General features: G+C 50.4%; 1 protein-coding gene and 1 long non-coding RNA gene across 12 annotated transcripts in view; one reads left to right on the forward strand and one right to left on the reverse strand.

Annotated features, from left to right (window-relative positions):
- Positions 1-2,929: 2,929 nt before the first annotated feature.
- On the reverse strand, positions 2,930-20,415 carry LOC144578001 (uncharacterized). Its single transcript, XR_013522927.1, has 3 exons — positions 20,129-20,415; positions 19,669-19,770; positions 2,930-3,154 (listed from the first exon to the last, which is right to left on the reverse strand). It is a non-coding gene; the product is annotated as an uncharacterized LOC144578001 (long non-coding RNA).
- Positions 10,235-21,969, forward strand: part of TSPAN18 (tetraspanin 18) — a 212,967-nt gene continuing 201,232 nt past the window's right edge. For 4 of the 11 annotated variants that reach the window (XM_035262406.3, XM_017978039.4, XM_035262410.3 and 1 more), the window contains exon 1: positions 11,016-11,299. The gene's annotated coding sequence lies outside the window, so the exon portion shown is untranslated. Of the gene's footprint in view, positions 10,559-11,015; positions 11,300-12,056; positions 12,329-21,969 lie in introns of those variants that run through there. The other 7 variants (XM_035262407.3, XM_035262411.3, XM_078339295.1 and 4 more) reach the window with 3 other exon arrangements.

The raw sequence follows: 21,969 nt of genomic DNA on the forward strand, positions 1-21,969 counted from the left end.
ACTCAGTGGCACAGATATCGGTTAAAAAAATAATATTAATAAGGTTTTTTTTTTTTTTGCTGGAGCGGATATGCTACCTGATTTTTTTCCCTTTAGGGGATTTAACCTCCTAATTCTGTTTTGCTAAAGCTAATATTTATTGACTATTTGATTCAGTCTTCAATCCACCAGCTATTTATTGAGCCCTTACCAAGTGCCAAGCACTGTGAGTAAACTCTGGATAAGGCCTCTCCAAGGTGGCTGGTTTACCACACTCAGATGTGAGTGGCTGTGATCTGCTACATTGCAATTGTCTGAATAGACCCAAGGTCTTGTAGCAAAGGTCAACCTCTTAAAAATTGGAGCCACTAAGCAAACATTCTCAGGGTGCTTTTTGGAGTTAAGTTGTTTATGCTGGAGAAGCATTTCTAAAAACTGCACATGGGGACTTTTATCCACCTTATAATGGGCCCCGGCTCCTCTGTAACTGGGGATAAATTGGGCATAAGCCTGTCTCTAGGTTTATTAGAGGTTTACATATTTGGAATAAAAAGCAAGGAATCAGGCAGACAGTAGCAGAGACAGAGAAAAACCTGGGAAGAAGAAAAATGAGAAGGAGAGAAGTGGATATCTGAACAAATGGGGCTCAGCCCTGGCTCTGCAATCAATTCCTGGGCAAACTTGGCCAAGCCACTTACCCACCCTGATCTGCTAGCTTCCTCATCTGCAAAGTTGGTTGGGTAAGAATCACTTTTGAGAAATGGTAAAATGTTCTATTCGTCTTTTCTGGGAGTCCTCATTCTCTGTCTTCCTGCAGAGGCCCTCACCCACCCTCTTGTCAGAATGCTAGATGGAGGTCAGCAGGCGTCACTGTGAAAAACAGGGGAAGTCAAAGCAAAGCTGGTTGTTGTCCAATGCTCGTTAACTCAAGAACAAGAGACTCTCCATATTTTTTTGGTGAAAGGTCTTCAGGGTCAGTTCACGTATTGGCACAAGAACTAGCTGTTCTCATTAAATGAGTCAGGCAAGATGGGAACATTAATTTGAGTAAGTGAATCAGCCTCACTCTGAAACAAAGAAAAAAATATCATTAAGCAGAATGGATGCATGCATATATAACATGTATATATGACATACAGACAGGCAAGCACAGAAGTGTCATCGCGCGCACACAGACACGCAAGCACAGACGTGTCATCACACACACATGTGCGCGCGCACACACACACACATGTTCAAGCAGGGGGTGAGCCATCACCAGGGTTCCTTCCATCTCTGGGGCTCTGTGGGCCTCCGTGATGGGATACAGAATCCCAGGGCATGGAAGAGGCTTGATCTTCTCCTGCATAAGTTGTTTCCATTTAACAGATGGAGAAGCTGACGTAACAGGGTAAAGCTATTAGAGGCAGCAGGATAAAGTGGTTAAGAGTCCAGGTCCTAAAGTCAGATTGCCTGAGCCTGAAGCCCAGCGCTGCCATTTACTAGGTAATGTTTGTCTACTTACCTTGCCATCTCTTGTCTCAGCCTCCCCACCTGTGAAATGGATGACAGTAGTTAATATTAAGAAATTACTTAGAAGACGCCCCATCCATAACAAGTGCTCTGCAATATTAATGGAGTCAACCCATTTCTGAGGGGCTGGAGAAGCTTCTGGGGTCCTCCTTCCTGCCTCTGCTCCTGGGACTGGGGGCACAGTGCATGCTTGTCAGTGTGAACCTGGCATAGGGTCCTTTCTTTTGAGCCTTGTCACCTTCGCACATATGTTTGGAATATGGGAGCTAAGTAGGGTGACGAAGGGAGAGGGTGTGTGAGTTTGCTAGGGCTTCTGTGACAAAGTGCCACAAGCTGAATGGTGGAAAAGAAAGTGATCGCCTCACGGTTCTGGAGGCTAGAAGTCTGGAATCAAGGTGTCAGCCGGGCCACACTCCCTATGAGACTCTGGGAAAAGCTCTTCTTTGCCTTTTGCTGGCTTCTGGGGGTGACCAGCAGTTGTTGGTGGTCCTTGGCTTATAGCCACATCCTTCAGTCTCTATCTTCTCACGACATCCTCCACTGTGTCTTCACTGTGTTGACCTCTGTGCCCAAATTTTCCCTTCTGTTAAAGACATGGTCAAGTAGGTCAGTGCCTCATCTTAACTTGATCATCTGCAGAGATCAGCTTTCCAAATAGTCCCAGTTGGGGGACTAGGGATTAGAACTTCATCTTTTGAGGGGACACAGATCAACTCATAACAGAAGGAGAGGGAAGGAGGGGGAGGGAAGAAGGGAAAGCTGGAGAGAGCAGGGAGCAGGTGCCAGGCAGCCTGTGCTGCCTAGGTAACAGGAGCAGGATGGAGGTCCTTCCCACCCGGCAGCCTGTCCCGACATGCCTGTTACTGTGACAGCTGGGTGCAGATCTGTCCTTGAGCTTGGAGGTTGCCTAGTAGGAATCTAGGTTCCTCAGTTCTGCTGTCTGATGCCCACTTGTACCCCAGAAAATGAATCCAGCATCAAAATCAATAAACAGGAGGCGAACCGGCTTATCACCATGCCCAGAACATGCTCCAGTGGTCTGAGCACCCTGTGTAACTGCTGGGGGTCACTTAGCTTCAAAGCAGGCAGCACTCACTGGCTAAAGAAGACTTATAGGCCAGCCACCTGCCCTTTGCCTCAAAAGTCATGGCCACTGCACTTCTCAATGAATCACTCCACCTCCCTGAACCTCACTTTACTCATCTGTAAAATGAAGGCAATGCTAATAACCACAGGGTTTTTGGGAAGAACAGAAGAGATAATGGGCATGAAGCAGTGTGAGCCAGGATACAGAGCACAGGCTCTGGAATATAACTGCCTGGGTTCAAATTCCAGCTAGGAGCTCTTGGGCAGGTAACTTAATCTTCCAGAGCTTCAATTTTCCTGTCTATAAATGCAGACAATCATATCAATAGATCCTTCCTCTCAGATTAGGTTTATGGTAGGGACAAAGAGGACTAAGATAGACATTGCCTTCAAGGAAACCACAATCTTACAGGAGAGATAAGTTTGGAGGAATAAATAGAGGTACACTGTTAAGCAAAGTGTTTAGTACTCAGTAAAAGCTCAATAAAGTTCTTAGCTTGTAGTCTTCACAGTTTTGGCTTCCTCTAAGCTTGCAGTAGGCTTTCAATGTGTGCTTTGTGCATCAATTAGACTTGGTCTGCCAGGAAAATAGATCCCACTGTCTTTAATTGTCAGAAACAGATGCTCAGTGCTGCAAAGAAAAATCAGCACTGAGACAAAGGATCTCTCAGCAAGGCAATCTTTACTCTTTGCAGAAAGGGTACTCCTGTTAGCCATCTTGCCAGGAGAGTACAACAAGCAAAGGAAAGGCAGACATATTTATCCTTTATGCATTTGGGGTCATCCTTACTGCTGTGTCTGATCTTCATTGGCTGGAGCCAGACTTCACAATCTAAAATGAAAACTTGATTGGCTAACAACTTAACACTTTTCTAAACAGGTAAAAGTAGTGGAGAACAAAAAGGAAATCTAAATAAAGAAGGGGTATAGGTTGTGAGCTGGGACATGCCTGTGAGCAGGTCTAGCACAGATATCTTGGTTCAAGTTTAAGGGCATAGAATGTACTGTGTGCCTGTGAGCATGTCTAACAGCTACATAGGATGGGTCTTAACAAAGAGTTATTAATAAAAAGGAAAAAGGCTTTGAAGAAAATGTTTAAACCGAACTATTATTTCTAACACTTATAATTTACTCTTTAACAAGAAAGGAAACTTTGAAGAGGAACTTTTATACTTCTTATATTAATTGTTACCATGTGCCCTGTGGTGAGCACTTTTACATGTATTATTTCAGTTAACCTTCCCAAACAAAGATTGTTATCCTCTCCATTTTGCAGAGGAGAAAACCCGAGCTTCAGGGAAGTGAAGTAACTTGCCCAGGTTCACGGATTTCAGCCCTGATCTAATCTTGCCTCCAGCATCCAAGAGCCCTGTCATTCCAACACCTCAAGTAAATTTATCTCAATCACTATCACTTCCATAGTGGGATTTTCTGAAACCCAGAGGCAGTATCTGCTCAGGTACAGGAGAGCCCTGGGTGTTGCACCTACGTCTAGAATTTGCCAAGGGGAACTCCTGGATACTGCCTAAGATCCCAGGTTGACAGATAAATGTGCTTGCCTTCCCATTTCTTCTCTTTTCATCCAAGTGCAGGAGTGGATGGACACAGGGGCTCTGGAGCCGGGGAGCAGGGGCATGGGGACTAATAGTTCAGCAGGAAGAGGGTAACTGTGAGCAGGTGAGTCTGGGAGAGTAAAAAATGAAACAGACAGCAGTAATGTAGGAGACAGGACCCAAACTTCCCTAAATTCTGAATTCAACGTGCTGGTAGATTTAGATAACTGCCTCTTGCCCATCGCCAGCTTAACCACAATGTTATCATCAGTAAAATAGGAGAGCTTTGCACAAGTTGAGTCTGTATTTTTTTATTTTATTGAGATAGAGTTTCACTCTTGTTGCCTAGGCTGGAGCACAGCGGCATGATCTCAGCTCACTGCAACCTCTGCCTTTGGGGATCAAACAATTCTCCTGCCTCAGCATCCTGAGTAGCTGAGATTACAGGCCCCCACCACCATGCCTGGCTAATTTTTGTATTTTTAGTAGAGATGGGGTTTCACTATGTTGGCCAGGCTGGTCTTGAACTCCTGACATCAAGTGATCCGCCCGCCTCGGCCTCACAAAGTTCTGGGTTTACAGGCCTGAGTAACTGCACCCAGCCTAGTCTGAAGTTTAAAAATTCACTGATTGCACTGATTATGCCAGGGACTGTCTGCATTCTTTGTTCTTACTCAAATGCGGGTGTCCAGGTACACAGCCAATTCCTGGCCCACAGTTGAACCTTCACATATATTTTTTTCATGACTGAACTGTAACAGGTGCCTCTGTAAGACTCTCAGATCTAAACCTCTAATCTCAGCAACTCTACAGATGATAATGGCGATTTTAAAAGTCTTACATTTGTTACATACTTGCTGGTTTTCAAAGCCTCTTGGCAGAAATCGTCGCTTTCCATGTTTACGACAGTTGTGGAGGGTAGGTGTTAACATCTCCCTTTATAGATGAGAAGACAGGCTCAGAGAAGTTAGGCCACTTGCCCAAGATCACACAGCCAGAAGTTCAAGGCCAGGATGGGCCCCAGGTCTCCTGACCTCCCTGTCTTCTCCTCTCTTCCTGTCACCTGAACATATGGTCCAAATTCCAGATGTAAATACAATGAGAAAGGTTTGGATCTCATTTCTTTTCTTTTCTTTTATTTATTTATTTTTTGAGACAGTCTTTTGCTCTGTCACCCAGGTTGGAGTGCAATGGCGTGGTTTCAGCTCACTCTGCCTCCCGGGTTCAAGCAATTCTCCTGCCTCAGCCTCCTGAGTAGCTGGGATTATAGGTGCCCACCACCACACCGGGCTAATTTTTGGATTTTTAGTAGAGACGGGGTTTCAATATGTTGGCCAGGCTGGTCTCAAACTTCTGACCTCCTGATCTGCCTGCCTTGACCTCCTAAAGTGCTGGGATTACAGGCATGAACCACTTTGCCTGGCCTGGATCCCAGTTCGTTATTTGCTGGGTGACTTTGGACAGGTCTCTCTGAGTTTGTAAAACAAGCTTACTGACCATCTCTGCCTCATGGAGTTGTTTGGAGGCTTAAGTAGGCTTGCAGTCCTCTAAAGGCTTTCTCACCATGCCTCATGTTGAAGATTAGGAGTCTAAAGCACAGAGAGGCAAAGTAACTTGCCCAAAGCCAAACAGCTGGTGAGCAAATGAGACAGACTTTGAACGTGGGTTTCTCTAACCTCGAAACCTGAGCTTCTACCCACGTAAGTACTCAATAAATGGCAATTATTGCTATTGTGTTGTTTACTATTAGTTAATTTAAAAGTGAAGGTGGAGGATGAAGTTTCAGCAATCTCTTTACCCAGCAGGACCTTCTCTTGCTATTCCCAAGGAGTTACTTTTTGGAAAGCTCAGCTACAATGCATTCAGAGGAAGCTTGACCCTGGGCCCCTCCCAGCAAAGCCATCCAGATTCTCCCTCTTTTCCTGCAGGGTGTGGTGTGTGTGTGTGTGTGTGTGTGTGTGTGTTTTCAGTCTGTATGTGTGGGGGGCAGGGTGTGTATTGTGTGTGTGTGTGTGGCAGGGTGTGTATGATGTGTGCTTGCTTGTGTGTGCAGGGTGTGTATTGTGTGTGCGTGTGTGTGTGTGCAGGGTGTGTATTGTGTGTGCGTGTGTGTGTGTGCACGCGCGCGCATCCCTGGGAATTGCAAGCATTCCTGAGGGTGGAGAAGGAGCAGGCAGGCCCTTGGACCTTGTGCTAAAAACACTCAAGAGAGGCTGGCCCTGGCTTGTGTGTAGCTTGTTGAAGGGAGAAAAAGAGAGAAAGTGGAGGAATCTCTGAACTAGTCCAGGCCTGGAAGGGTCGAGACCACATCCTTCAAATCTCCACAGGATGTTCCTCAGATTTGTGAATTTATATCCATGAAAGTCATTGCAAAGATAAACACATTTAATCACTCAGTTGTACATTTAATGAACTGTCACGTTTTGGAAATGATTGCAAATTACATATAAAAGGAGACAATTCAGAAAAAAATCAGGGAGGCAATGATTAAATATTTAAAATGCAGACTGCCTTGGCAAAGCTAGGTTGTAAGGTCAGCATGCCAGAGAAAGAACCTGCCAAGTCTAGTGTTACCCGAACAGCCGTTCGTGCATTGGGCTCACCTGTATTGCATATTTAGCATGTTCCAGGAGCTACACTGAGAACTTTCCATGAGACTCTCACAGCCACCCAATGCTAGAGTTGCAGTTACCATTCCCATTTGGAAATGCATGGGAGAGTTTAGGTGGCGGGCTCCAGGTGGCACAGTTAGGAGGTGGTGTAAAAATTCCCCTGAGTAGCAGCTCTGCCCTGGGTCTTGGAAATCCAGAGATGAACAAAGTAGGGCCCCAGACCTTGAGAAGCACGCAGCCTAATCAGCCATCGCATTATAAATGTCAGGAGCCAGAGGTCATCCCTTCTAGTGATGTCAAATGCCTTTTAAGCGAAGGACACTCTCTCCTTGAAATCTCATGTGAGGCACTATCATGCAAAGCAGATGAAAAAGGGAACCTGTTTCTGGCTAAAGCCGAGAGGGAGATTGCTCTTCCTCTCTCACCATTCTCATTCTTAAAATACCTAGAAGCAGGGTCTACCAACCCAACTTCAAACTGCTGATCCAGATGCCCCATTTCATAGGTGGGAACTCTGAGGCTCGGAGACGGGAAGGAATCACCCAGATGACTGAGACTCGAATGTGAGCCTGTGGACTCTGGGTTCAGGGATTTTTGCTGGGCATTAGAGCTCCCAGGATGCTGGGCAAATGCTCACCCTAGGTGTCCTGTGTATAGTGATTGGGGTGTAGAACCTGGGTGGTGCAGCACTAGACACACTTTGGTGAATTTGGGCTTTTAGGCCAATTCAACTTTTTTCTCCAGATGCTGGAGAAAGCAAAGCCTAAGAGCTTCTTAGGGGAAATGTGAGTATTTTCAGAAGAAGAACTTCTACTAGATGCCCAAATTCCAGAGATATTGAAAGCACCCTGGCCTGGGAGTCAGGAGGTCTGGGTCCAATGCCCAGCTCTTAACTATTATGAAAATCTAGTCTTTGTTTCTTCCTCAGTTTCCCCATTGGTAAAATGAAGTGGTTGGATTACAGTGAATTATCCATAAGGTTCCTTCCTGAATCTTTCCAGAACTTTAGGCCAGGCCATTTCTGGGTTTCTGCCAACCTAGACTCCAGTGGGTTGGACTCTATCCTTCCCTGCTCCTTCTCCCTCCTGAGGACTGCCCGCCCATCCACAGCCCCACTGCCTGCTCTGTGATTCCTTCCCCGCTTCTCCCCTCTCCAGCGCTCCCACCTTGGTGGAGCCTTCACTTTCTGAGTTTCCTGGTAAGCCACAACCTTGGTGCCTTACTTGCTCTCATCAGACAGCCAAAGGGATTCCATGGGCCATTTGCCCAAGCCTCTATTTTACAGATGGAAGCCCTGAGGCCAGAGAAGGGAGGGTTTTCCCAAGATTACTTGTGAAAGGGAGGTGAGTTCTACCTGCAACCCCTATCCGCCCTATCTTGTCCAGGACTAAATTCTTGGAGCACCTAACTTTAAAGGAAAAGCAATTTTTTGTCCTCATATATTAGGTTGGTACAAAAGTAATTGTGGTATTGCTATTACATTCAATGGCAAAAAACACAATTACTTTTTTTTTTTTTTAGACAGAGTCTTGCTCTGTCACCAGGCTGGAGTGCAGTGGCACAATCTCGGCTCACTGCAATCTCTGCCTTCCAGGTTCAAGCGGTTCTCCTGCCTCAGCCTCCCGAGGAGCTGAATACATCAAGCACTACCATGCCCAGCCAATTTTTATATTTTCAGTAGAGATGGGGTTTCACCATGTTGGCCAGGATGGTCTCGATCTCATGACCCTGTGATCCACTCACCTCAGCCTCCCAAAGTGCTAGGATTACAGGCATGAGCCACCATGCCCAACCCACACTTACTTTTGCACCAATATTTATGCTTCCCAATTAAGAGGACATCAGAGATTTTCAAGGAGATGAAAGTCATTGGAGGTAATCCAAGGGCCTCCAATACCCTAACTGACCTGGTGAGCAGTGGGGTTGGAGGGGGTCCCTTCCCAGTTCTCTTTGAACCCTCTTGATGAAGAGTTTGTTGCTAATGTGTCTTTAACAGCTTTCGAGCCTTTGCTAATCTCCCTTTCCAAGGGAAAGTGGGGCCTGGGCCTCCTCACCTTCCTCAGGCAGCAGTATCTTGTTAGACTGTATTATTATTATTGTGGTTAAAGATACATTGTTAGAATTTAATAACACTTTTATTTTCATTGTATTTATTTTAATGGTTACTTTCTATTTATAGTAATGTGATGCTGGCCTTCCATTTATGGTAGCAATTTAACAGATCTTTTTAAAAACAAGCTCACTTAAGTAAATCCAAAAATGACAAAATAAGAGTTGATTTAGAGACGGCTATTCAGCAGATGTCCTTAGCTGGTGCACAGATAGGGCCGGGTTCTCCACGGAGGCTGGAGAGAGGGGGAGGTCCAGGAAACTGACTTGGAGCCGGAGTTACAGACCCAGCTGGTTGTCTGAGTGGTGCAGAGGATCTGCCCGCTCTTCCCCTACGCTCTGCCCATTACTGCCAAACCCCAGACCCTTAGAGGCTCTATCCCTTCCTCTGTCTGTCTCTGGTCTCCACTTCCCAAGCTCCAGCACCCTCACTGGGTTTCCCATTTTTCTTCTTTAAAGGTATGTGGGGCTGGTGTCCAAGGAGGCCGACACAGGGCCTCTCCCGGCAGCCTCCCCAAGTGCAGGGCCTGTGTGGTTCTCAGTGAGAGGGGTCAACCTCCACCCTCCATTCTGTTTTGGCAGCTGAAGGGTGAACACAGAGGCCTTCCTCTGGTCCTCCTCTTACAGAAACACCACCATTAGAGATTTCCTCCCCATGGGTCCCTTTAAAACCATGGATCCAGGACTTTTTCTTCCAGCAACCTGACTACTCTGAGTCCTGGAGAGTCCGTGAAGTTCTTGAAAGGACCAGACATCCCTAAAGTCCTTACAGGGATGTATCCGTTTCCTGGAATGTGGGCAAGGAAAGGCAGCCACTTCTGCTTCTCAAAACTCTGGCTGGTGGCTGGGTGAAGTGGCTACACCTATCATCCCAGCACTCTGGGAGGCTGAGGTGGGAGGATCACTTGAGGCCAGGAGTTGGAGACCAGCCTGGGGAACATGGTAAGACCCCAGCTCTACAAAAACACAAACATAAAAACAACAGAAAACATTAGCCAGGCATGATAGTGCATGCCTGCGGTCCCAGCTACTTGGGAGGCTGAGGTGGGAGGATTGGATTGCTTGAGCCCAGGAGGTGGAGGCTATCAGGGAGCTGTGCTTTCCCCCCTATACTCCAGCCTGGGCAACGGAGTGAGGCCTTGTCTAAAAAACAAAACAAAAACAAAAAGACACCCCAAAATCTGCCCTGTGGTCTCACCACCACCATTTATATACAAGACAGGAGCAGGGTCAACTCCTTCCTATCAGTCACTCCTTAGTGAGAATCAGTTGGCCAAGGGCCTCGTGCAGAGCTGGAGTGTGCTTGAATTCTAGGGCCCCTGGGGACGGGGTGTGGAAGCTTCAGTCTAGGACTCAAAACAGAGTTGCCAAGGGAAGAGGAGTGGGCAGCCGGAGCCCCGGTCGTCAAGGCAGTCACCGAGCACTTTCACCTGGGCTGTCGCCTGGGATCTGCTGGATTGTCCGTTTTGTCTGGGGCAGGCCGGGTAGCTGTTTTAACGGAAGCTCAGAGGTTCTAAGTCTCAGTGAAGTCAGGTCAGGGTCTGGGAGGGGGTGCAGCTGTGGCAGCAGTACAAAGAAAAGATAAGCTCCCCAGCCCACCAAGAACTTCAGCTGTGAGGTTGGAGACACAGATCTGGCCCCTAGCAATCAAGTCACTTGCATCTGACCTGCGTTCAGGCCCCTCTCTTATCTGCAAGTCAAAGGACGGTGAGTTCCCCAGGCTTTCCACAGGTACTCCGGGGGCAACGTGAAGCCCAGGAACGAGGTCCAGCCCGAGGATCCCACCTCAAGCCCAGCGGTCGGGCCCCGGGGGCAGCTGAAAGTTCCCCTGGAATAAACACCCCGGGTCCACCGTGCCCCTCCCCACTCCCGCGACGATCTTCCGAATTCAGACGCAGCGAGGGCGGGCGAGCAGAGCGGGAGGTGGTCGGGGGCGGAGGAAGGGGAGATGGGCAGAGGGCGGGCCCAGGGACCCCCAGACAGGGCGTGGACGCGGAGGCCGAGGCCGGCGGGAGGCGAGGGGCAGCCCGCGCAGGAGACTCGCGTCTCTGCGGCGGCGGCGGCGGGAGCGGGGAGGGGCGGAGGTTTGGGGAGGGGGAGGGAACGCGGGGGAGGGGAGGGACGGACGGCGGCGGAGGTGGGGCCGGCGGGCTGGCGGGCGTGCAGCTGCCGCCGGCGTCGCGGGGCTCCAGGCTGCGGGGCGGACGCAGCGCTGAGCGATCCACCGCGGAGCGGAGCGAGGCTGCCTGAGCCCCGGCGCCTGCCCCGGCCCCGGCCCCGAGCCCCGAGCGAAAGCTGCTGCCTCGCGCCTGCGGTCCCCGGACGCACCGCCACCTCTGGGAAGGCACCCGGCGCCGGGCAAGTTGCGAGCGCGCCCCTCCGCGGAGGAAAGTTTCCCCCCGGCCGCCGGCGGGAGTTGGTGCGGGGTCCGGCCGCCGCCGTTGGAAGGTAGGGGGCTCCGCACCTCTGCGCCTTCCCCACGCTGCCGCCGCGCCCCTGGGGATCTGGGGAGCCCCCGCGCTCCGGCTCGGGGGTGCTGCTGGACGCGGCGGGCGAGTGGGGTGGAGCGGGGGTCCCAGGACGGTCTCGGGAAGCCCAGCAGCCAAGTTCCACTCAAACTAGCACGCGGGGGCTGGAGGGGCCGGGGACGGGCTCGCCCGGTGCCGGCCCCGGGTCCGCCGAGGGCCGGGGCTGCGCCCAGGACAGGTGCAGAGCCGGTGGGCGCCCCACGCTCCTGGCGGGGGAGTAGGGGCTTCTGGAGAACGGCGCGGGGTGGCAGGTGTGGCTGCGAGGTTCGGGGTTTCGGCCAGGATTGCGCCCGGAAAGGGGCTGCGCGCCATGCCACCCGGTAGCAGGGCAGGGAGGGACCAGGGACCCGGAGCGGCGATCCGGGCCGGGAGGGCTGCGGGGACGGGCAGTGGCAAAGAGGGCGGGCCGCCTTTGGTGTCCCTGGCTGAGGGGCGGGGCGGTGGCGCCACGCGTTCCTCCAGGACGCCCCTTATTCCTTAGGCGTGTGCGGTTTGGGCAAGCGGAGATTCCGTGGGGTGCGGGGTGGATGGGAGGCTCGGGCACGTCCGGATTTAGAGGGGCAGTGGGAGCCGGTTGGGAGGGTGCTCGGCCCGGGTGGGATCGCGCCGGCTCCGGGTCCTGCTGGAACGAGGCGAGTGGGCTCCCGCCAGGGGGCGCCCTGCCCCGGCCCTCGCCCGCAGGAAGCGCGTCCTGGCTCCTGTGAGGAAACTGCGCCGACCTCCAGGACGCGGGGGCCCGCCCGGGGAGCCCGCCCTGCACTGGCCAGACGGGGGAGCAGGACCGAGGGTGAGGCGAAGGGTTCCCAGTTACACCTGCGCCGTGGGCTGGAAAGGCTGGGAGTCGGGATGTGAGTTTTCTTGGGGAGGCTGGCAGGGCAAGTGGATGAGTAAGACATTTGCCCCCCGGAAAAGACGTAAGAAACTGCAGCTGCGGATCGGTGCGGAGAGAGTGAGTTGGGGAATTAACTTTTTGAAGTTTCTTGGAGTTGCAGAAACCGAAACCCCAAAATGCTTGCACCCTTTTTGCAAAAGTTGCACCTTTGTTCCTTGGATCTGGCCTAATCCCTGTCTGGTAAAGGCAGGATGGGAGTCTTGGGGTATCCTCTCTCTGTGCCCAAGTAAACTGGGAGGCACAGGGTGGGAGGTGGGGGATGGGGCCTTAAAAACTTTAGCAGTCAAGGCAGAAGTGTTCAATTTCTCGGCAGTCAACGAGCCCTGGGCCCCCACCCTCACCCCCTGGGTCTGGGTCTCTAGGCCACATTCTTGTCATTTGACAGTTATGGTGGAAATCTGCCCCAGGTCCCAGTTGTCTGGTCTCAGGGTCTCTGTATGTTGAGTCTCTGTGTCTGTGCCTCGGGTAGTCGACGGCTGCTGGCATCTGTGAGGAGTGTCATCTTTGTCGTGTGCGGGGCTAACATTGAAGGGACGCTGGAGGGGCTATTGCCTCATCTTTCTCTCCAGTTCCTTCCCTCCTCCCCTCACCCCAAGTGAGTGTGAATGAGCAAATCCTGGAACCACCGTGGCCTCACTGTGGTTGACAGAAGTTTTCATCTTTCCCTTGGCTGGTGACCTGTGCTCCTTGGGCTCCCGTGTCTTTAATGTCACTTACAAATGTGGGGGATATAGGGGTCCCCGAAAGAGACGAGGTTCCTCTGTTGGGTGTAGTCCGCCACGTGTTTTTGTTGGATGCTACTGAAATGCTCCAGGACAAAGTTGCTCTAAAAAAGATCCGCTTGATTTTTATTTTGAATAGAAGAGGAGGAGGAGCGAGGAGAGCAGGGAAAGGGTGGAGAAGCCCGCTGTCTCTGGATAGGTCTTTAAGACATTCCAGGGGGCTGGAAGACAAAAGAAGTTTTTTTGTTGTTTTGCCTTTTCTGTGGAAGGAAGCTGCTGGACCAGCCCTGCCTTGGAACCTGCCTGGGAGTATGGGGCCCCCAGAAGGCTGGCGTTTCCCGGGTTCTGTTCCCCCCCCTTCTCCCCACCCCCACCCCACTTTTCCTGAATTGCCGAGGGAATTGAGGCTCCCCGAGGGCTACTAAAGTTCGTATTGGGGCTTAAAGTATCGACTCAGTCTTCTCCCAGGTGAACTCCAAGTTCTCTGATGTAAACATGTCAAGTCTTGGGCACTCTTGTTTCCTTGTCTCTCTTGTCCCCAAACCCATTCAAATGGCCAGTATATGTGATGCATTTACCCACCCCCAGGCTGAAAGGGCAGCCTATCATTCAAGGCTCCAGGATGCTTTCTAGAAGCGGAAGTTAGTTGGGCTGAGTCCAGGAAGGAACCCTCTGCCTTTTAGAAAATGAGATTTTAATGGTCTGAGAGGTGTGTTGGAAGACAGGGTGCTGGGTAGGGACAAGGGATTAAGTCAAGGATTTGTGGGAGGGGGTGCCAGGAAAAAGGAAAATAGCAGATATGAAATCTAGCTCTTCTGAGTCATCCGCATGGCCTTGGGTGAGTGATTTTCCCTCCGGAGCCTGCTTCCTCAGTCTGTAAAATGAGTATGTTGGCTGAGGAGATTCTGAGCAATCTTGCAACTTAGAGCAGCAGAATCTAAACTTATAGGTGCCTCTCCTGGCTGGCTTGCCTCTCCCTGCCAGGATTGTCTGTACACAGCAAAATCCTGCCTTGAGTGAACCCAGCAGATCCAGGAACCAGCTCCTGCCATCAGAGCTGAAGGGCAAAGTGCCCAGCAGTTTTGGGTAGAGAGGGGAATATTTGTAAACCCCCCCTCCCCAATCAGTCTGCAAGCTTGCTTCCTGCTCTTCCCTGGGAAGAGTCCTTTCAGTTCCTGGGCTGCAGGTTTTAGGGACCTCTCCCTTTCTGGAGGGCTGCTCTTCTGGCCTATTTAGTCAGCCATTAAGAGGGAAAATCAGGAACATTTGTTCATGCTCAGCTGGGGTGCAGCACAGGGAGGGGGACTTGGAAACCAGTAATCTGGTCCCATGGAGCAGATGATGCCCATTGATCAGGCATTTCCACCACCTGATGCCATGGAGCAAATGCACCAGCCTGGGCTCCTCCTGCCATGGGCTGGCACCTTGGACCTGCATGAGCACTCCATCTGAGGGAGTGGGGGTGGACCGTGAGACAGTTTTTATAAAGAGTGGGAGAGGAAGATGGTGAGCCTGTGTTTGTAGCTGGCAGGGCTGGTCTTTCCTCTGGGCACTTGTCTTAAGATCCAGCCCTTGGCCCTGGTCTGCACCCAAGACGGCTGGCTTAATTAGTGAATTCAACAACTTGGAGATGAGCAAAAACATGTTCACTGGTCATGGGCAAGTGTGTACAAAAGGCAACAGGATGGGGCAGAAAGGCAGCTGAACCAGGCCTTAGGAGACTTGTGTTCCAGCCCTGATTCTGTTACAGATGGAGCCATGTGGCCTTGTGTGGCTCTGAGCCTCAGTTTCCTATTTCTTTTTCTTTTCTTTTTTTGAGGCGGAGTTTCGCTCTGGTTACCCAGGCTGGAGTGCAATGGCGTGATCTCAGCTCACCGCAACCTCCGCCTCCTGGGTTCAAGCAATTCTCCTGCCTCAGCCTCCTGAGTAGCTGGGATTACAGGCATGCATCACCATGCCCAGCTAATTTTTGTATTTTTAGTAGAGACAGGGTTTCACCATGTTGACCAGGATGGTCTCGATCTCTTGACCTCGTGATCCACCCGCCTCGGTCTCCCAAAGTGCTGGAATTACAGGCGTGAGCCACCGCACCCGGCCCTCCTATTTCGTTAGATGCAGCAGTGCATGGTGGTTAGACTGCCTGGATTTGCATGCTGGCTTTATCCTTATCAGGTGTGTGACCTTAGACCATTCAACCCCTGGTGCCTCCGTTTCCTGACTTGTAAAATGGAACTAGTAAGACCCCATTGAATGGTTGTGGATAGTCTTTGAGATAAAACTGGTAGAACATTTAGCCTAATGCCCGGCATATAGTAAGTGCTCAATAAGTGTTCACTATCATTGTTGTCATGATTATCATTATTACTATTATTGTAAAAAGGGAGGGATTAACTTGGGTCCTTTCTAGTTTTCTGGGGCCTAGCTTGTGTGTGTGTGTGTGTGTGTGTGTGTGTGTGTGTGTGTGTTTGGTGTGTGAGAGAGAGAGAGGGAGAGAGAGAGAATATCTGTCTTTGGGGTAGAAGGCAAGGGTGAATAAGTTGCTTTTTTGGTTGTTTTCTTCCTTTCCCTGACTCACTGAGGGACTCCTGAATCTTGTGACCATGCTTATGGTAGCCCCGTCCCCATGGGAGGAAGCCCAAATCGACGTCACTGACAATATCCTGGTTCCTGGCAGTTGGGGGATGATATTTCATCAGCTAGCATTTGCCCATCCTTTCCCTTCCACCCTTTGTTTCCCACCCTTCACCATGGTATGAAAACCATATGTGCAGATAATGAGTTTAAGCTGATCAGCCTCTCCTAGCATCACCCAAATAAAAGGCCGCCTTCCTAGAAGACACGTTCGACTTTAAGATAAACAATCTGGTTCTTCTGTTGTCTGGCTGGCCCTGCACCCCTTTTTTGCGTTCTGCCCATGGTCTGCTGCAAGGACGTTGGCTGGGCCAGGTCTGTGGTCTACAGCTTTGGACCTTATTGGCCATGCTGGCTGGGGAAGCCTCTTCCAGCAGCTTGGGAGGGGACAGGTCAAGCTGGGCCTCTGCCTCATCTTGTTCTAGCAAGGCTGCTGCTCTGAGATACCCCAGAGATGATTATCATGGGGGCAGACACTTGGGGAATGCTCCCTGTCTGCTGAGAGCTTGATAATGCTTCATCCCATCTCCACCTACAAGGATGGTTCAGATATTGCCCCCATCCTATAGATTAGAGAGTGAAGGCTCAGAAAGAATTGAGAGTGGCGGGACTGGGATTTGATCCTAGGTTGATCTGATTCTCCTTCCCGTGTGCTAAACCACTGTATTATATTTCCTCTCGTATCCAAACCTCCTGTGAGCCACAACAGCCCCAGGAAAGATATCGCTTGGATTGGGTCTGGGCCCCTCCTCCTGCCTTTGATCATCTTCCAGGCTCTGAGCACCTTATGAGATTCCGTTTTTGTCCTGCATGGATTACTCAGCCATCCTGGGGACAGTGAGGAAGAGTTTTTTGGGACATGGCTGATTACAGGGGGGTTGGGGGAGCATGATCTTTATTAAACAACAAAAGCTTGTAATGGGAAGAGGATGCATATTGGAGTCACAGATGTGAAATTTGAATCCTGTTTCTGCCATTTACTGGCTGTGTGGCCTTGGCTTCCTTATCTGTGAAAAATCAGAATAATAGCAACCACAGATGACTCTAAAATCTCAGTGGCTTAATAAAACGATTAACTCCTGATCACATTACTTGTCTAACATGGGTCTCTCTGCTCCACATGGTCACTAAGGGACCCAGGCTGATGACAACTCCCCCATCTTTGTAGCTGCCCCTTCTAGAGTGTGTGGCATCCAGAGTTACTGCAGATGGGGAAGAGGAAGAAGGGAAAGCCACACTGATATTCAACTGTTTTGGCCAGGAGGTGACATGCATCACTTCACATCTAGCACCTAGGTCAGAACTGTCATCTGGCCCCAAACTAGCCCCCAGGGAGACTGAGAATGTAAGGAAGCACGTGGATATTTGATGAGCACTAAGTCTCTGCATTTACATCTACCCTAGTAGAGTGCTTTAAGGATCAATTGAGACGGCGCATTTACAGCTTCTAGCATAGAGCTGGAATGTTGCTGGTTCTTAACACACAGGAGCTTCCATTCCCTAATAATCCTAGTAATTCCTGATGTGCATTGCTCTATAGATTACAGACTGTGTGTATTGAAATTACTTCTGGACAGATGGTATTGTGCCTATAGTACACCAGAGGGAGGTGAGGCCACGCATGGCAAGGGCACTATAGGCCACGCCCTGGATCTTCAGCCCAGTTCTCACATGACTTCCCTTGGCTTCCTGAAATTTTCTGCTCTGAGAACTTGTTCAAGCAGGTCTCCCAGGGTAATCAGAACCCACTTCCCCTCCTGTCTCCTCCTCCCATTCCTCAATAGTGTGGAATATTTGTATTCATTTTATGGATGGTGAGGAGGGGAGGTTGCAGGAAATATCTGGAAACTAAGGGAAAAGTGTCGGGCCATGAGGTGAGACAAGCCATAGTCTTAGGTAGTTGTAGGAATTTGGGCCCCACTTACCCTGCTTTGGGAATTGCCATCCAACCTCTGATGCAAAGAGGCACCTCTGCATCCAGGATGCCTCTCCAAGGCACAGCTGGTGCTACCTGCAGCTCCCATCCCACCTATGCACCTCCGTACTGGTCCACTGCATCCTTGTGAGAGCGGGCAGGAAAGCTGTAGTTTGGGTTGTTTGACCCTCTAAATCTCATGTTGAAATTTGGTCCCCATTGTTGGAGGTGGGGGTGTTTGGGTCTTGGGGGCGGATCCCTCGTGAGCAGCCTTGTTCTCACGCTGACAGTTCCCAGGAGAGCTGGTTGTTACACAGCCTGGCTCCTCCCTCCCCTCACTCTGGCTTCCTCTCTCACCACAGGATCTCTGTCCCCGCCAGCTCCCCTTCACCTTCTGCCTGAATGGAAGCAGCCTGAGGCCCTCTCCAGAAACACATGCTGGCACCACGCTTCATGTACCACCTGCAGAACCATGAGCCAAACAAACCCTTTTCCTTTATAAATTACCCAACCTTGTATATTCCTTTATAGCAACACAAACTGGCTAAGACGGGGCGTGAGGAGGCTTTCCAGGTCTGCTTTGCTGGCGACAGTAAGATGTCCACACCTAGATTCAAATCCTGACTGCTCTACTTAGCACCTACCTGTTCATCTCTTTCATCTTGTCTCAGTTTTCTCCCCTGCAAAATGGCAAGAATATAGGAGAGCTGAAAAGTGAGTCAAGTCCCTGGCACAGAGTAGGCATCATATTTGCACCTCTCCTCTCCCGCTGGAGTAAGAGGAAGAGCTGCCCTTGGCAAAGGAATGGTGCCTGTGGAGATGCTAGAGGTGGGCACATGTGCTTGGACCCCTGGTCCTTGGATGGACAGGCACCCACTTCCCTTCCCAGAGGCCTGGGGCTGGGCTCTTGTATTGAACTAATATGGCTTCCATTTGAAACAGGAGATGAATTTGGAGCCCTGGCTCCTGGACTTAGGTCCGTTTTTTCATGTCTAACTCCCACAGCGGGTGCAGGGCTGGGGTGTTGCTGAGAGAGGCTCCCGCCCCCACCCTGTGTTGCTGCCTCTCCTTCTGGGGGCACAGATTGCAGCGTGCTCTAGTGGGCCAAGTGCACTGGGCCACCTGCTGCCTGACATTTAGGGCTCCCCCAGCGGGGCAGGCTCGGGGAACTTGCTCATTGGCTGGTGTCTTAGCCCTTGGGGAATGAGGCGCTTCTCCAGCCAAAACAGAAACACTGCCCTCCACGGACCCTGTGAGGAAAAGCTGGGCTGGCTGGACGCAAGGGAGTGGAGGGGCCTTAGGTTAGGAAGAGAATGGCCTCTTGAGATGGGGTTCTGAGATGCACATTTCTCCTGGGAAGAGTGGACACTTGTCCCTGGGGTCATTGAAGAGTGTAGCCTTCCTCTGCAGCTGGAGTTACGCTGACTCAGGCACAGAGGCCTGCAATGGCTGTGATGGTGGCACTTGGGGCCCTCAGACACCCCTCACTCACTCCTGCACCCATACCTTGGCTTCTGTAGGCAAGAGCAGCAGCTCTGTGGGAGCTCTGTAGCCCTGCGAGGTGGCTTACTGGTTTCCTGGGGCAGCTGTGACAGCACTATCAACTAGGGGTCTTAAAACAGCAGAAACTGATTCCCACAGTTCTAGAAGCCGAAAGCCTGCGGTCAAGGTGTTGGCAGGAACATGCTGTCTCTTAGGGCTCTAGGGGAGGGCTCTCTTTCCTCTCCCTAGCTTCTGGTGGTTACTGGGAACCCTCCATGTTCTTTCGCTTGTAGATGCCTCCCTCCACCATCGTGCGACATTCTTCCTCTGTGTCTGCCGCGCTCTCTCATAGGGACACCAGTCATGTTGGATTAGGGCCCACGCTAGTGACCTCATCTTAACCCCATTACCTCTGCAAAGCTCCCGATAGCCAGGGGTTAGGCTGTCAACATATCTTTCTGGGGTATACAAATCAACCCATAGAAGTGGGTAGTGTTATTGACCTGTTGACAGTCAAGGACGTCAGTGCAAAGAGGTTAAGTAATTTGCCCAAGTTTCTCTATATACCCATACAACTAGAAGTGATTGGTAAATTCCTCTTTATATATTTCATTCCTCTCATCAATACTGTAGGGTTATATGCCTACCTCATGGCCTAGTCCTAAGCATCAAAGGAGGTGAAAGTCTGTGTCAAAACACACTCTTGTTTGCCAGTTGTGTTATCCATCTTGGCTCCCCGGATGGGTTGTCTCCCAGGAAACATCAGCATATAGAAAGTATAACCAGTTGACCAGCGTGGCCAACATGGTGAAGCACTGTCTCTACTAAAAATACAAAAATTAGCTGGGTGTAGCGGTTTGTGCCTGTAATCCCAGCTACTCAGGAGACTGAGGCAGGAGAATTGCTTTAACCCGGGAGGCAGAGGTTGCAGTGAGCTGAGATTGCACCACCGAACTCCAGCCTGGCAAAGAGCGAGACTCCATCTCAAAAAAGAAAAAAAGAAAAGAAAAAGAAATTACAACCAATTGGAGATAGATCGTTTCTAGAAATGATAGTTTGAGTTGACTGAATCAAAGGCACCCTTTGCATTTTCTCCACTCGCCTTGCCTTTCTGGAGTTACCTGCCAGCTCCATCTCCTTGCAAGTTGAGAATATCGGTTGAGACGCATTTTTCTTGCTTTACATTTTTCCCGGGTTCCCCTTTAGCATCAGAAGTCATGGTGACTTTTTCAATTTGGGCTTCTCTCCCCAGGGGGTTGTCTGGGCATCTGTATAGAGAGGGCCCCTGGGAGGCTCCGCAGATGACTCTCAGCTCCAGAGCCCTTCCCTCTGGGCCCGGGAGGGTTTAGGGGTTCAGCTGTGGAGGCTGGAGGACTCTGATATGCATCCTCATCCGGGTGCAAGGAAGCAGGGGAGGCAGCCTGCTGTGGAGGGTTAGGATACATTCTGAACACAGCGCCTGGGTTCAAATCCCAGTTCATTCTCACACTATGACCTTTGTTTGATCTTTGACAAATCAATTAAATTCTCTCTGACTCCATTTTAACTCATGGGGTTTGATTAAAATGCATAAATATATCTCTTGGGATGGAATGTGGTACATGACAAGTATTCATTGAATGTCAGGATTACTTTAAATGTTTTATTTGTCATCTGCTTCCCTCCATAGAGTGAGGGTGGAGAGTTTCTGTTTGGTTTTCCACGGAGCCTGCACTGTGGAGCTCAGTAGCTGGGGTTGGACAAATGCTCACATGCTGAATGGATGAGGAAACCAATGATCGAATGGGTAGATTCTTAGCTATAGCTTCTTCAAGATTCCACCCCTCTTTGCCATGCACCAAGGCCTCTACCCCTAAGCCCCTCTTATGTGGGGGCATGGGGAGGTCATAGCACTAAAGCCAAAAAGGAGCCATAGAATGCTATGAAAATGCTCAGAGCATCCAGGACAGAAAGGCCACCTCCTGGAAACAGGACAAGTTGGGTTGGAGGATGAGGAGAAACTGAGAATGGGGGCCGGGAAGATTATGGTCACCGCAGGAAGCAGGTCGTGGTGGCCAAAGATCACATTCAGAGTGTGGGGTTTCTCCCAGGACCCAGCCACCAGAGGCACTCCCTAGCATCTCCAGCACACCAGAGAGGGCTGCCCTTCTCCAGTGTGATAAATCGATAGGCGTACTTCATTTTAGGGAGCCTGATCTATGAAAATGCCAGCTGGATTCGAAAGTCTTCATTCAATTTATAGACGAGTTAACTCTAAGGTTCCCATTGCTTCCTCCTGCCTTAGAAATAAATTCCATTTACAGAAGTTCTCCTTACACACGTTGTTCGGAAAACATCTGTTGTGTCACGTGGTCATGTTAGCCGTCTTGCTTAAAACCCTTCGATGGATGCTCAGTTGTGTTCAAAAGGCTTTTCATGTGGCCTTTGCCCCATCCCCATTCCAGCATGCCTCCCTCTTCTCCAGTGCATCTGCTGCTTGTTTTCTTCTCTTGCCCCTAACTTTGTGGATCAGTCTTTGTGATCTTCCCCTGGACTACCTTTCCCTCCCACTTTAGTTACCTGACTCCTCCTCATCCTTTGGATCCCAGCCCCTGCATTACCTCCTCCAGGAAGTCCTCCTTGACTCTCTAATGGGCCAAATTCCCTATCTGTAGACTCAGATGGCTCCACAGTCCTCTTCTTGATGGTGTTTTGTCACTCCCGGATGATTGTTGACTGTTCTACGTGATTTTTAAAAAATATATCTATTCCCTCCACCTTGGTATAAGCCCAGGAAGGCAGAGGCAGTGCCTGTCTGTTCATCCCCATATCCCACACACCTGGCAGGTTCTCAGAGGGTGCCTGAGAAATTCTCTTGCCTTCTCTCCCTTTTCTCCCCCTGCAAGCCCGTCTTTTTCAGATTGTTCTGGTGGTTACTGGCAATCTTCCATGTTCTCTGGCTTGTAGAT

Source organism: Callithrix jacchus, chromosome 10, assembly GCF_049354715.1.
Source record: "Callithrix jacchus isolate 240 chromosome 10, calJac240_pri, whole genome shotgun sequence".
Lineage (NCBI taxonomy): Eukaryota > Metazoa > Chordata > Mammalia > Primates > Cebidae > Callithrix > Callithrix jacchus.